This window comes from Numida meleagris, chromosome 4 (assembly GCF_002078875.1).
Source record: "Numida meleagris isolate 19003 breed g44 Domestic line chromosome 4, NumMel1.0, whole genome shotgun sequence".
Classification (NCBI taxonomy): domain Eukaryota; kingdom Metazoa; phylum Chordata; class Aves; order Galliformes; family Numididae; genus Numida; species Numida meleagris.
The window spans coordinates 2,810,687-2,826,242 of record NC_034412.1 but is presented as its reverse complement, the minus strand read 5'-3'; the positions used below and the strand labels follow the sequence as shown (position 1 = coordinate 2,826,242).

The following is a 15,556-nucleotide window of genomic DNA, read 5'->3' as shown; positions in this document are numbered from 1 at the left end:
GAGTGTGATAAAGCAAAATACAGTGCCAAACCATAATCATTGTCTTCCTTACAACGCCTATTGCCTTTCTGTGATGGAGAATCTAAATCAGTGTTGTCTATCGTTAACAAGGTGCCAGCAACCTCAGGAAAAATGAAATCAAAATAAAATATAGCTGCCAAAATGGAGTCACTGCCTGAATCCGGTCTTGGTTTCAATGCATTTCCCTTTTTGCTTGCAATGATTCATAATGGCAGAGGTATACGCTGCCAAATGCGGCTGGCTCCGAGAGAGTTTCATTACGCTTTTGTTATGTTCCTAGCATATACTTTGAAATAAGTTTAAATAAGTTTTAACTGGCATTTAAAAACAGACGGGGCCACAGAGGTGATATTGCAATCTCTGCAAATCAAACCCATAACAAACCGAACACAGATCTCTTCTCCATTAAGCTGGACAAAGTCAGGCACAAGGACCAAGATGAGAGAAAAGCAAGGACCTGGAGAAGTCGAGGACGTTTGCACCTCTGCCTGCATGCCCTGAGCAGAGCAGCCACTGAAGAAATCCAGCATTCCTTTTTTCTCCATGCAGAACAACAAGCCGTGCCTTCAGATGTCTTTCAGGCTAGCATGAAGGTCAGTATTTTGAAAATGCCCTTGATAGTTTGCATGGGCTGAAAACGCTTTCAAATGATGCGGCCTCTCCGTACCTTCTGCAGCCATTGGCTACAGCCATGAAAAGTGCTGCGAGATGCTTCTGAAGGAGGGATTTTTGCAAGAGTAAATAATGCATCATACGACATCTCTGCATTAGAAATACCTGTAAAGGTATTCACACAAAGTAGATACAGAATATTAGAGTTTTATCTGGAATACATATTTTTAATATATTTTGGGTTTACAGGATTCTGTATCCACATAAAGCAATCTTTTATCACAAAAAAACTCTACAACAAATGCCAAGCCAGAAGTCCTGGAAGAGCTTCATGCAGTGCTGCTGTACTTTGACATTAGCCCAAGTCACAGGGATGAGCAAACGTGGGGAAAAGAAGCCCAGCAACAGAAATTGAACTTGTGAAGTCTCAAAGTACCGACAGAGCTCTGAGCCGGTGACTCTAACTTCATCCACACACATTTGAAAGTTGGGGGGTAAACTAAAAAATCAGTCTTGAAGGCTGCTTACAAGTCTCAGGGAGAACGCAAGCTTCTAGAGGCAATGCTTTAATCTCCAATATCAGGCAGTGGGAGAGGGCATATTTTGGAACAGTTTTGGAAAGCTAAGTTTTGCAATCTAAAATAAATTTAAGCCTAATCCTTTAGTCTCATCTTTAGGCAAAGAGTTAAGGACCTAGTTTCACCTCAGTGCACTTCCAGAGAGTAAACGGGGAAGGAAAATATGATTCTGTCCCAAAGATTATCACATATTTCGGCACTTTATGTCTCAGCGCTGCAAACATCTAAAGACGGAATCCACAAAGTGCAATAATTTAACACATACTAAAGTCCCTGCAAGATTGGACCATTACTCAGGAAAATAATGGGGCCAGGAGTGTTAAATATGCATTCAAATATACAAGCAAGTGCATCTTTTTAGGTAGTTTTAAGAGTAGCAGTGCTCCTGAAAACCATCAAACCCTTCCGTGATTAGATAAGCAAATCACAGCAGGTCACTTGGAGGCATAAGGGATGTGCAATCACAATTAAACGAAACCAGAAAGAAATTGAGAGAATGCATTGACTAGATAATGTGCAGCAACATAAAATATATGAACACAGAAGTTAATGCATCACCTTTTAAACCAAGGGAATGGGTTGATAAGCTGTGAGTGAAAATCCTGGGAAATCTCTCATGAAAAACAATATCTGATCCATTTATCTCACAATCAAGGGTGGCAAAATCTTTTTCTTCACTCCGAGACAGAAAGCATTAGCTGAGGTTTATAAAAGCTTCTTAGCTGGAAATCTGACCAGTCTTGAAGAGGCTGTTAAATGAAGATTACTGTAAACTGTGCTTCAAACTGTGTGAAATCATGGGAGGCAATTTTGATTGCTCTCAACAGAAAGAAATTCCACAGGGAGTGCAGAGGGAAGGAGCTGGATTTGTCCCAGGGCCAAGAAGCAAACCACTGATTCCCGAGCAGCTGCTGCAACCCGAACACCCAAACATTCTGCTGTTGAAGTCCACGCAGGCCCTAACATTTGTATTTTTAATTGGGAGGGTGCAATACTGGAGGCTCTGGGTGCAGCCTTCCTGCTCGAAACCCCTCCTTTGCGGTGCACGGGGCTGATGGATCAGCATAACCCCCAATAAGGTCATTTTTTGAGAGCAGTTTGGACCTCTAGATGGATCACCCAGCATCATACCATATTTAGAACAAGTCCTTGCATTGGGAAAGCCATTCACCTCTCAGATGCATTCCTCTTACCACAGGATTCACAGATATTTTTCATTTACCCTAAAAAATCAGAACAAACTTAGTAACAGCGATCTAGACAAAAAAAAAATCAAACGGGGAAGGTGAACACTGTGAAATTACAGAGCACAGGAATCTTTCAGGAGAAATTATAGTGCAGGAAAATGGCAGAATAATGTTATTGAACACAAGCTTTTATTTTAAAGTGTAAATAATAATGTTTGTGTTGGAATCGGTTTTTAATTATAACCCTAGTACAATCACATAACTTGTTATGTATTTAGGCACTAGTATGAATTGTAGATAATAATTAGATTGGGCTAAATGAAAAACTTAGCAGTACTGTACTGCTGGGCATTCTACTCGTCCTCGATCTCCAGTAACAAAAATACAAATTAAAAAGGACTAGTTACCCTGTGATTAACATTGAAACATAACTTCTTGGCTCTCAGAGATAATCTTAATGCTAAAATTGTTAATTATTTTAAGTTTGTAGCGGAACTGCGAAGTCACGGCTTGAAGCAGTGATTGAGCACCTGGTGGGAAGGCAGGGCCAACCCAGGGGAGCTCAGGTGCAAACAATGCAATGCTCCTGTGTGACCAGAAGGGCTGGAGGCAGGATCCACCCCTTCCAGACCACATTTAAGGGTTGGCAGTGGGAGGTGAGGGTGTTTCTCTGGAGATCCCTGCATGCCTGAGGCCTCCTGAAGGTAAGTAGATTCTTTTCTTTATTTCTGTGCCTGCTGCTGTTGTGTTTGAGTGAATCCTCGCTTGCTGTGGCTTGGGATCTTGCTGCTCTGCCGTCAAGGTTGGGCTTTCCATTGCGTTATGCTGCCATATGTTAAATCAACCGGGACAAGCATTAAAATGGACCGGGGATGTAAGAACTGACATGAAGCACTCTTACAAACAGACAGTCACATTGCGTGGCTTAAAGGAGCAACAACTTACCAGTTACACCAAACAGCGATACACCTACAGTGGAACTTATGCCTTAACGGTTCTAATTAATTTCTATTATTTGGTATTCATAAAGGCTGTGAAGTCTACCCCATTAATAGTAACACTTTTTATTTTTGAACCAGTAATAGCGCTTCTCTTCTTCTACGTAGAGTATTATGAGTTCTTTTCCTGACGTTTAACATGGTCTCCTCATCGCTTTAATGTCTTTTCTTCTTGTGTTTGGCAATGTGTGTTCAATTCATCCACTGAAGGGCTTAGGATGATGTATACATTTTACCCCAAGAAAACACGGTACTGTTATATAACTGCCATGTTTTCAATTTCTTCTTTCATATTGCACTTCCTCAGTTGTATGCAGGAAGTGAAATTGTTTCTATGCAAAGGATATGATAAATTACCTATTCTTTCTGCCCTTGAGCCTCCGTGAGGGATCTGTGTTAAAACATTTGCCACCTTAGGGTCTTCTTAATATCCTCCTTCAAAGAGTCCAAACAGATTTTTGGACTTGTTGTCTTGTGTCAATGCTTAAAAATTGCTGCTACTTCACCTGAACTGTTAAACGCTGAAATTGAAAGTTTCCCCACAGATATATGATCATAGTTTGCCAATACAGGTATGAATGGTTATTAATTTTCTTCCATTTCCATACTGCTATCTGTTGATGCGGTACTTCACGCAGAACAATCTGTATGGAAAACAATAAACAAGGAACCTTCCTTAATACAAATTCCTGGCATCAAATGATAGCTTACCGCTCTGAAATTTGATCTTGTATGAAAATTGCTTCTCCCCCCACTATTTGAAGTGGTGGAGCCTAAGGATATCGGCATCCTAACTCGTGTCTGAATGTCAACACATTGTAGAAAAAGAATAAAATGTGAATCATCACTTAGTATGCATAGGCTATTTGACATAGTTAGCATACTGATTTAAAAGCAATGGTGGCTTTCTAGTTTTCATTCTGCCCACCTCACGCTCAGATTGTCTGAGGGGAAAAATAAAATGTATTTCTTGTGCATTAAGTCAGGAGTACTGCAGTCGGAGCTACTTGTGTGCTGGAAGAACAGTGTCCTTCCCTATGAAAACTCACACAATGCACTGCGAAGTGTCATCTCTTTGCTAGCCTGCATATTCTCTGCTAAGCAGAGATTAGCAGACTCGGTTACAGAAATCAAACAGGAAAAATCAAAGCTAAGACATATTTCTGAAGTCCTCTGCCGATCACCTGGGTTTTATTTTCACCCCCCGAGATCATCTTGCCCGCTTGTTTCTCTCAGAACTACACTTCCAAGAACAACTGCATTCCCCCGCATGATGCTTTTTGCTTCAATTCCCAGCAAACACTCACCCAATTTTTCCCTTTCTCGAATCTAAGTAAAAACATATCAGGCTATTCATGTCTTAATTACTCAAAATTCATCTTTTGTATCGCTTAAAAGATGCTCATAGCAGTCTGAATCTCTTTGGATTTCAAAGCAAGTTGACTTGTTTCTATTGCGTGTAATAAGGTTTACATTCCCTGACCTTTGACTGCTCCTGGGGATATTACCAGCAGGACAAGCAATCATTCGGCTGGCTTGGAAAACTGAAGGGCCCAGCTGAGCTGATGTGAAGTTCCTAGAAATTCCTGGAAGGGAATAGATGCTCAGAGTGCTTGGGGGGACCCCTAGCACAGGCAGGGCAGAAGTGGAGGGAAAACAGCAAAGGAAGGAGGAGGATCTGAAACCAAAGCGGTGCATATGAGCTGTTGTTATGACAGAAAAAGCCCTATTACCAGGCTCTATGAAATACTCCAGTGTTTGTGCTCATCATGCAATCAATCTCTTATTTCCATCAAAATGATAGACAGAATAATCAAAATAAGAAGAATGCACTGCATTCCACAGCACTGTTTAATCACACGGTTGGTTGCAGGTAACACTGAAAGCAAAGGAAGAAATGTTGAGATCTGGGGTTTTCTTCATAAAGGAGTTGGTGGTATGGTAGTCGCAACCACATGCCCTATCTTTAACCTTCAATAAAACAGAATTGGCAAGACAAGTGTGATGACCCAGCATGTGAGGCAGAAATCCTTCGTTATTCTGTATCTTCTGCAACAAGAATCTTCTCCAAGTATGAAAACATGCACAGCTTCCTTGGGACTTGCTGAAGAATTCAGGTGGCAGCTAGCAAGCTTGAAAGAAGAAATTATTTGGGTCAATGACTTTATTCGAGGTGGCCGAAACACTTGAGAGTGGAAGAAATGGCTTTCCTTAGCCTTAGGAACAAGGGAAAACATGGAAAGCAAATGGATAGGAAATCTAATCCTGCTCCAAGGTATCTGGTAGCAGGTTAAAATTTAAAACAAACAACAACATTAATAATAATTACACTGCACTCTTTGGCTTTCTCTGATCTGTGGCAAGAAGGACTTGGAAAGAAAGGAAGCAGGACTGCCCTGAGACTCAGCCACAGCTGGATTTCTCTTGTGAACTGAGCAGGAAATTAGTACTAGGATAATTGCTTGAGTAATTATGGCACTGGTTGCCCAAATTCTTTTCACTGCCTCTGCCTAAGCACCCCAGGCCAATCCCAGCTGTTCCCGCTCCCCTCTCCTACTGGTGTCCTGTGTCAGTGGGATTACAACTTCTGAGGGAGTTATCATCAGAGCTGCTGAGGATTTGCCACTACTACTTTTTTGCACTCTGCTCTCTTTAGTCTAAATCTCTACGGAAAATAAACTAGTTAGGAAGCAGTCTTATCTCACAGCTACAAAGTGGTTTATGCACTTTTGACACAGCTTTCTTAATGCTCACCCTGAAACTCCTGCAAACTGTTGCAAGTCTGCAAGCCTAAGAAATGGAAAAAAGTATCTGAGACAAAGAAAAACACAATGTGATGGAGAAAAGAGTACAAATAGCAACTCTCTTTTTATGCAAAAGGTCCTTGAATCTTGATATAGGAGTCCTAGTGGCAGGCTGAGCTGCTGCAGGCACCTCAAGCACTTCACTCCGCAGAGAGTACCCGGCAGCTAACCAGACACAAGACATCAGGGAAGCCCTCCTCCTCCCCTCTGCTTATGTTTTTCTTCCCATCAAAATACAGCTTCCCTATTTATGGCTGGAACTTTCTTTGACATTTAGAACTGACTGAAGCAGAGGTGTGGCAGTGAGCGCATCACAGATGCACAGAGAGAGAGAAATGCTGCCACGTGGATATGCAACCACAGCTCAGTATGTCTGGTGCTAAAAGTAGAGTTCTTCCCAAGCCATAGACTCCCTACCTCTCCCTAAAAGCTAGTTTCATTATAGGCACTACAGACCATGAAGACTTTTTGCTTGCTTTTTAATTTTTTTAAATGCATTAGCCACTTTCTTTATTTTTAAAATCCTGTCTTGTATAGAAAATATAATTTAAATGCGGTTACAACCTTGAGTCACATTTCCTTCACTATGCTTTTCTGCATTAGGAAGAACTAAATTTTTAATCTTTTATTTTTAATGATGATAAAAGAACAAGTTCTGCTTGGCTTGCCTTGGCACACCATACATTTTAATGTATATTGATTTGTATAAATGTCTCATTTAGAGCATATTTTTGTTAGTATTAATGGTTCTTGGACAGTTAAGATTAGCCCTCCTGCAATACTGCCAATCTCATTGGTCAAAGTTGAGGAACACATTACTTTGTTCTGAGATGAAAAAGGAAGACAAAGAGACAGCTGCTGAGACTGGAATATCAAAGGATCGATGTCCTCAGTAGGAACAGAGAGCCATGGTCTGCAGGAACCACTGCAGAATTCTTCCTTATATTGACTAGAAGTAGGAACTATGTGCTTATTCTTACTAATTATTTTAGGACTCTAACAGGAAAAGAATTTAAGAAACACTTTCGAAGGCGATGGAACCCAGCAGAACTTTGTTGCTACCCACATATCTGTATATAATTTTGGCTAGGTTAAATGAAGGAAACAGCAACTCTCATTTCCAATACCAGTTTTAAAAATACTTCTTAAGCTTCTGTTCTCATAACACAATAACAAAAATACAACGCATTTGCTGAACTTGTTCCTGTTGTCTACTGTCATCCACTCAGGCAACAGTGCTCTGTGAAATCTCATGTATGGACTTCTGAACCATGTGAATACATGATCTGTTGTCATCCAAATAGAACCCAGAAACTTGTCTTAGGTAAAACCATACGCTGTCCTAACAGTTTAATGGCCCGCACACAAAAAAATCAAAATGAAACTCTTAACACAAACCGAAGTATCTGCTTGCCTAGTTACTTCCTAGCTGTCATCTTTTCCAATATCCTACTTTTTTTCCTCCCTCTTGTGCCTCTGCCTTACTACTTCCTTCATGATGACAAAAAAAAGCGCAATGAAGCTTAATAAAATTACACAATCCTATCTACCATGGATATAATCCTCCAGTAAACTGCTGCCGACTGTAACTGATATCTGTCCGGTGTTTAAAATTGCTATTAGTGCTGAAGGTTTTCCTTGCTGAGCAAGAAGCATTTTCAACTTTTATTTCTGATTGCAAAAGTCTCAGTGTAAGATGGGGAATCCTTAGTGCAGGTGTCCTACAAGTTACGTGCTAGATAAATCCCTTTGCTTTCTTCAGTAAAATGAAAAAGCAGAACCCCTTTCAGATTCATCTAAAATCCTCCAGAGATGTTGCTACTTGCAAATAATGTTGGTCAAGTCCTATTTTCAAAAGCTGCCCTTCACACAGCCATCCTCCCCTACCGTAAAGATTATTATCTGGAAACATTAAAGCCGCAGCAAATACATCCTGAACCATCTAGTCCTAGCTGCGCCTCTTACCACAGTGCAATCATTTCAGGGACAAATTGTCCATTTGTAACTTGATCCGTGTCTTTTATTTCACTTTCCACCCATACAACACAATTAGGAATCAATTATGTTCTTTTTCTGAACCTTACCCCTTTTTAAAATGGTTTTGCTATACTTAGTGAGTGTCTTCTGAAAGGCACCATTTCTTCATCTGCAGCAACTGATGCAGAGCAGCACCATAGGGTGAGGAAGTACAAATGGAGGACAAGGTTTTCATATAGCATCCTGGAAAGGAGAGAGAAGCGAGGGGAGTGAGGAGCGGGCTCACTGCAGTTTTCAAAATCTAAAGAAGTCAATGCTGTAATCACAGAATATCCAGATTTTGAAGGGACCCACAAGGATCAGCAAGTCCAACTCCTGGCTCCACACAGGACTACATAAAATCATCCAAACTCTATGTCTGAGAGTGGTGTACAAATGCTCCCTGAACTCTGTCAGCTTTAGGCCCTGCCCACAGCCCTGGGCAGCCTGTTCCATATGCGCTGCCCTCTGGGGCAGAACCTTTCCCTAACACGCACCTGACCCTCCCCTGATGCAACTCAATGCGATTCCCTCAGGTCCTTTCACTGAAAACAGAACCCAGGGCTGCCCTTTTGCTCCCTGTGAGGAGCTCTGGGCTACCATGAGGCCTCCCCTCGGCCTTCCCTGCTCTAGGCCCAAGAAACCAAGGGACCTCAGGCGCTCCCCATATATCTTGTCCTCAGTAGGAACTGTAGCCCTCCTCTGGATGTTCTCTAATTGTTTTACGTCCTTCTAATTCTTTACGTCCACCCAGTACTCCAGGTGATGCCACACCAGAACAGAGTAGAACAGGGCAACCTCTTTCCTCACTGGCTGCTAGTGCTGGGCCTGTTGCGTTCCAGAGCATAGTTAGCCCTTTGGGTTGACAGGGCAACGGAAACGAATGCAATCATTAACAGTTGAAGAAATACTTTGTCTTATCTCATAAACCCTTCTCATAATTTGATGTTTCTCTGGCTGCGACAAGTACAGTCCTCCATCCTTCCTCCATCCCTGTTGTAGTGCACAGATCTGACTGCACGATGACGCATCAGGGCTCTCAGCAACAACATTCATAATGAGTTGAAAATACGGAGTCAACATTAACAACATTACATTTTCTCCATGTTGGGGAAAACAGATTTTATAGGGCAGCAATACCACATAAAGAAAATATAACTCCTACTAGAAAAACAAACATTTTTCAACAATAGTTAAGTGCTTTTCAAAATGTATTAGATTTTGTTGTACTTCCTCACTGAAAGCTCTAGAGAGCTTCTGAGAGCTGTTGTCGTGTGGGCTGGTCAATGGTTGGCTAACAATATGAGCCAGGATTTCTATTAAAATATATATATATCAACCTTCCTTGTTCATTTATTTACTTTTATCATAATAGAAAAATGCAGCCCAGACAAATAGCACATCACTAAATAGATGAACTTTGGTAGCATTAAATGTTGTAGCTCATAATCAGAGTGGTAAAACTACTGTATTACTACAGGAAAAAGATTTAGAAAACTTCACCCTCTGTCAATAGCTATACAGGATACACAGGCATGGCTCTGGAGACTAAATGCATAACTTATTAAGGTGGTTGCCACCTGGGTAGTCTAAGTATGCAAGAGAAGCAAGGTTTTAGGAAATCTGTCATTTCTCCTATATTGTATGCTCTAGTAAAGGACACGATCTTCTTGCAATCGAGACAGCATTTAATTTGGGGGTAAAATAATAGAATTTTTTATTTCTAATCCCTAGTGATAACAAACACAAAAGATATAAACAACGTACATGTAGGTCAGCTAGGGTTTGGGGAATAGCGGTTCAGTCAAGCAAAGCATTGGAACATATGCCTAATTCTAAGTGTAATTGACTAAAGTGGTTAAAATTGAGCACCTGCTTAAGTGCTTTCATGGCCTGATGCCTAATGAAAAATTAATCACAAATGGCAGAGAGCCATTATACCAAGAAGGCCTTATTTATACTGAATTAAATTATATAATAATTAAGGTATATTTAGTCAGCCTCAGTAGTAAGTCTGTCCGTGTTCTCATCTGAATCAGCACATTTTCAGAGTGCTAAGCCTACACTGAAATACTTCTGTTTGTAATTAACCTTGCAAGTGGTTTTATTTTGGTAATAAACTTGCAAAGCACCTGCACTGGTCACTGTGATGGCCACACAGCAGCAGCAGCAGACTTGTGAGACTAATCCCCATTTCGCTTGCAGTGCCACAGTGAAAATGGGTTACAGGATCAGCAGTATATTAACAAGTGAAAAATAGGAATATCCTAAAAAACTGAAAATGATAGAAATAGTAATTACGATCATGGGACTGGTAGCAGACATATATACTATGCCAGGTCTTTACCCTGTTTCATCTTTTCCACCGCTTGATGAAATCTGGGGAGCACAGCAGTGGTTTTTGAGTCTAATTCATACTGGTTCTGTAAGAGCACAGAACTGACAACTGATGCATCAGACATTTTTCAAGTCTGTTTGGTCTTCCCATTGCTCTGCTGAAAAGATGAAAGACAGATGATTTTTTTAAAATTTGAGTAATTTTAATTTTACAATCCATCCAAGCGTCCTGGATTTAGTTTCCTGTAAGTTTTAAAACTATTTTGTTTTCTACACCCCTCCTTTTCAAAGAGATTAGAGATTTTTGGTCAAGACTTTGCCCGTGCTTTTTTTTTAAATGGTGTATAAGATAAAGTCAAGGTGTTAACTGCTTTCTTAAATACAGGTGAATTATCACATTGACGAGCAGTAACAGAATAATGGTTTTACCAGAATATCAGTTTCACAAAGTGACGATATATTACTTTTTCTTTTTTTTTACCTATTATTTAGAATTTTGAAATATGTAACTGACAATTTTGAAGGAAATTCTTGTACTTGTATTTTCCTGGAAACAACTTAAATATGGAAAAAATTATCACAAAACCAAGCAGCTCAGAAACGCAAGTGGACTCACATCTTTAATCAAATCACTTTTTTATGTGCATCGTGGCAATTATTGCTCCGATAGATTAAAATGGAGCTGATTAAACTGGATTCTTCGTTATCAGTTCGCAAGTAAGGGAGCCTGATGTTTTCCATTAGATTTTAATAAATACAAAATAATTTTAATTAGGTCTGAGCATCTTGGAAATAAAATATTGCGCTGCAATTAGATCAAAACAAATTAACGTTCGTCAAATGCCGTTTGGCATTTCCAGCAAAATGGGGACAGTTTTGCTCCATATGAATTTAGATGCGTGTAAACACTGTCTGCCAAAGCTAAGACTGATGAGAACTTGTGCGTGTTGTGTATTTTGAACAGTCGACTCATTCATCTCATTCTGGCAGAGCATTTAAGTTTAAAAAGATGAGAATTTGGACAACAGAGTGTTATTAAAATAAGATTTCACTGCACTGTAAAAAAAACAAACAAAACAAAAAACCATCTTGCCTAAGGATAATTGTTGATGTTACCACTCTCAAGTGCTGATCTTCTCAGAAAAGGAAACAATTCAGGACCAGTACCTGCTTGTAATCACATTCCAACAGTAAACAACATCTTAGGGCAGAGCAGCTGCATTTACATAATGAGATACAGGTGCCCCGGGCTCCCTGTACAATAAATCCACCCCGCACAGACAATGATGTGGATCTGATGAACCAGCTGTCAAGAGATGTCCAGCCAGACTCAACTATGATACTGGGGATGGACTGGGCATGGCGGGAGCAGGTGCAGAATACCAATGTGCAAGGCACTGCCTGACTGCTGAAGGGAAAAATCTCCAGTTGGACTCAACGGTGATTCGTAGCAGATGAGGCAAATCCAAGAAACACCTGTTAGCTTTGAGAAGAAGAGAAATTGGCACCACAACGCTTCACCAGATGAGTCATCAGAATATAAAGGAGCAAACAGCATTAAAGGAAAAGAATTAATTTTACTTTCAGATCTGCAAACTACATAAGAATATTTAATATTTCTTGCATCCTATCTGGGGAGACAGTGACTCATTTGGATCAAAATTCTTTCAAAATTCAACTTCAAGAAAATTACAAAAGCAGCTCTCAAATAAAGAATACATAAAAGACACGTTAAGGAAGACAGTGCTCTAAAGGCATTCTCAGCTGTGCGTGTTCCCTTAGACAATGTCAGCCTGTGTATAAATATAACTTATAATAAGGTGCTACGATGCATTTTTTGGAAGTGAGAACGACGCGGAGTTTAAAGGCATCTCTTGCAGCCATCAAAGTGATTCTGCAGTGTGGGCTACGAAGCCAGCAGAGGCCCAGGTGGAGGCATGAGGGTGATGTCCCTGCATGGGAGAGCAAGAAGGCAGCCTGGAAAGCGAGCACAGCCATGAGGTCTGAGATGGAAAGTGTTCTCACAGCAGCTGCTGAGTGGTACAGACTGCAGTAGAGCAGGTCTGGAAGGAGTTTTCAGATACAGTGTTTTCTACATCTTGTCTATAACCATCACATTTCAAGTCCAGGGAAAGCTTGCAGGTTGAAGTACTTAGTGAATCTTATTTCTAACCACCCAAGCAGTTTGAACTGCAAATATTAATGCTGGTTAAAATAAAACAATCTTTAAAATCAGCAATAGTTTAAAGCTGGGAGTCAGACTTTCAGTTTCTGGTGCAGAAATAATTTGTTACTCAAAGTCAAAATATTTGCTTTACGAATGGTGATAGTATCCAGACTTTGTTTTACTGGGAAAGTCACGCAAATTGCAGTTTAGACGTGCATCTGCGGGGGAAAAAAGATGCTACTGAACTACTTTAGATCATATCCATCATTTTTTTAGAGCTTGTAAGTATCACTCAGAATGAAACAGGTCATAAATAAATGGTCTGGGAAACATTTAAGACTGCTTCAAAACAAATTGAGCATGAATGAAAAGCCTTTTGCAACACCTTGCAGTGGTGAGGTGGAATTCCTGTTTTGATTCAAAATAATGATGTTCAACCAGAAAGCCTACTCACCGAAGTGGCTTCATGGACACCATCAATGTAGGGGGTCAAAACACCTTGAGCTGCTTTTGGCAGAGATCCTGAAAAGGTTAATGAACTAAATAGAAATGGAAATCCACGTCCAACCTACCATATGTCTGCTACATTTCCAATCTTCTTCTGTAACATCTGTGTTTAGAGAGAACAAGTCCCCATATGCACTAGATACAGAGCTTTTGAGAACCTAGTTTGGGTAACATTATTAGCATCAAAGGGGGAAACAAGCTTAATAATAATGTCATGTGGGTCATCAAATTGCCTTGGTCTTCAGAATGTTGGCAGAGATCCCTGACAAGAAAAGCTAACATGGATTATTTCAGGAACCCAATGAACTGTGTACAACTTATGTCTGCAGAAATTATGTTATTACAGGATTTAACATATTAAAGCCTCAGAAAAATTCGATACGCTAAAACACAGGATGGGCAGAACAGCATGCACGGTAAGTCAATACCAGTAATACTGCCTCCACACAGTTCCCATTACACCGCATCACATCCGATTGTGGAAATTAATCTGGTTCCCAAAGATGAATTATATTTATTTATTATGCAGTTCTGCAGGAATGCTGTGATAACAATTGTATATGATAACAACAGACAATTTGTTCCGAATTCATTTTCCCCCAATGTTAAAACCTCTATTCTTTGGCTCAGTTGGGGTAAAATGAGCGCTCAAATGTATGTAATTTTCACATCACCTCATCACAGTGCAATCTCTTTCAGAAGGAAATGAAATGGGCATATTTACCCAAAGGAAATGAAAAATTATTGAAGGGTTACTCCCTACCTCGGGCATTTTCCTCCTCCCCGTGTCAGTCCACGATTCGCCGGTGCAGTTTGCCTGAGTCTTTATACACTTCATCTCACTGCCACTGTCCTCAGCAGGAGCTGCAGTCCCGCGTTCCCTTTATACTCCTCACTCCAACCAATGCCACTACAGGCGTTTCCATTATCCATATAAATGTCTAATCCTTTTCCGAACCCCACTAAGCTCTTGGCTCCACTGAACTCTTGTGGGAATTAATTCCACAGGTTAATTATGCATTTGTGTAAATACTTATTTTCTTTAATGGTTTTAATTTTGCTGCCTTTCAGTTTCATTATAAGTCCCCCGGTTCTTGTATTATAAGAAATGATAAGTGAAAGCACCAGATTTACTCTCTGTATAGGCAATTCATTATTTGTATAGCTCCACCGTGTGCCCTCTTTATGTCCCCTCTCCACACTAAACCATCCCAGAGTTTTAATTCTTTTCTCGCATAGAACCCATTCAAGCCATTTGCCATAATTAAAACAATTAATTTCAAGAAAAATCCAGACTGTTATACAGAGAATTAGAGAAGGATTGAGGAGTAAAGTTGAAAGAACGACTAAGCTTCCTTCATCCACTGGGATTTTTTGCAATCCTTATACTGCATACATTTCCGTGCAGAAGCCCTCTGCTCTTTGGCTATCTAGCTAATAATATTTAATTGTTTTAATTTCCCTTTACTAGATTATTAACATTTTTAGTTTATTAAGCAGGGTTTAAATTGACGATTACAAGAATTTAAATTCATGATTAACAATGAGCACTGACTTTCTTCCTAAATTCATGAGCCTTCTTTCTTTGTGAGCAGGAAGTTGAGAAGAAGGAAGTAAGCTAAAGATAATGATTAAAAAATTCCTTCTCCCCATTAAGCCTTCGAATGCATATAACACCAAATATATATATATTAAAACCCACAAAGACAACAAAGAAAAATTGGTATCGAGAAATAGATTTTTTTTCTAGGTGAATTTTAGCCTATTCGTCTTTTAACAACATCAACATCTAATTAACGTTTCAGCAGAAGTGACCTTTCCAACAATTAGTGTGTGTATATATCAGGCAGATGCTAAGATGGAGTGGATGGTGTGGTGCTCTCTGGAGAGATTTAACAAGAAGGGAAATGTTTACGCCTTGTGGTTTGGCAGGATGAATCCCTTACTAGATTGCAAACCACTGAGGGAGGAAATAAACTACGTGACAGTGAGCTCATTCTCTTCTCTCAAGGAAACTGGTGGGAGCAAACCGAGCTTCTGCAAATGTATTTCACACCTGAATCTCCTCCGTGCCTTTGCTGCTATGTTTATGTTATAACTTGGGATTCGTCACAGCCAATTCAGTTAGGGTAAAGCTATCACACAATCTACTCCAGAAGTAGATGGTTCACTGTGGCTGTTTATTCCTGTTGCCTCCTACAATAAAAATAATGGAGTTACTGCAGCATTGCCCACAAACCGGGGTCTAATAAATGCTAAGCTTTTATCAGCAATGCGTGCGGGGTTTTAGGGATACTGCTAGGCAAACGAATTGTATTCCAGTGGAATA

The 15,556-nt window shown here is 40.1% G+C and overlaps 1 long non-coding RNA gene across 1 annotated transcript in view; it reads right to left on the bottom strand.

Annotated features, from left to right (window-relative positions):
* LOC110398236 overlaps window positions 3,111-15,556 on the bottom strand; it is a 109,761-nt gene continuing 97,315 nt past the window's right edge. The window contains exons 3-4 of the long non-coding RNA XR_002438276.1: window positions 8,285-8,420; window positions 3,111-4,040 (exon numbers count right to left, since the gene is read on the bottom strand). This is a non-coding gene — a long non-coding RNA (uncharacterized LOC110398236). The remainder of the gene's footprint in view (window positions 4,041-8,284; window positions 8,421-15,556) is intronic.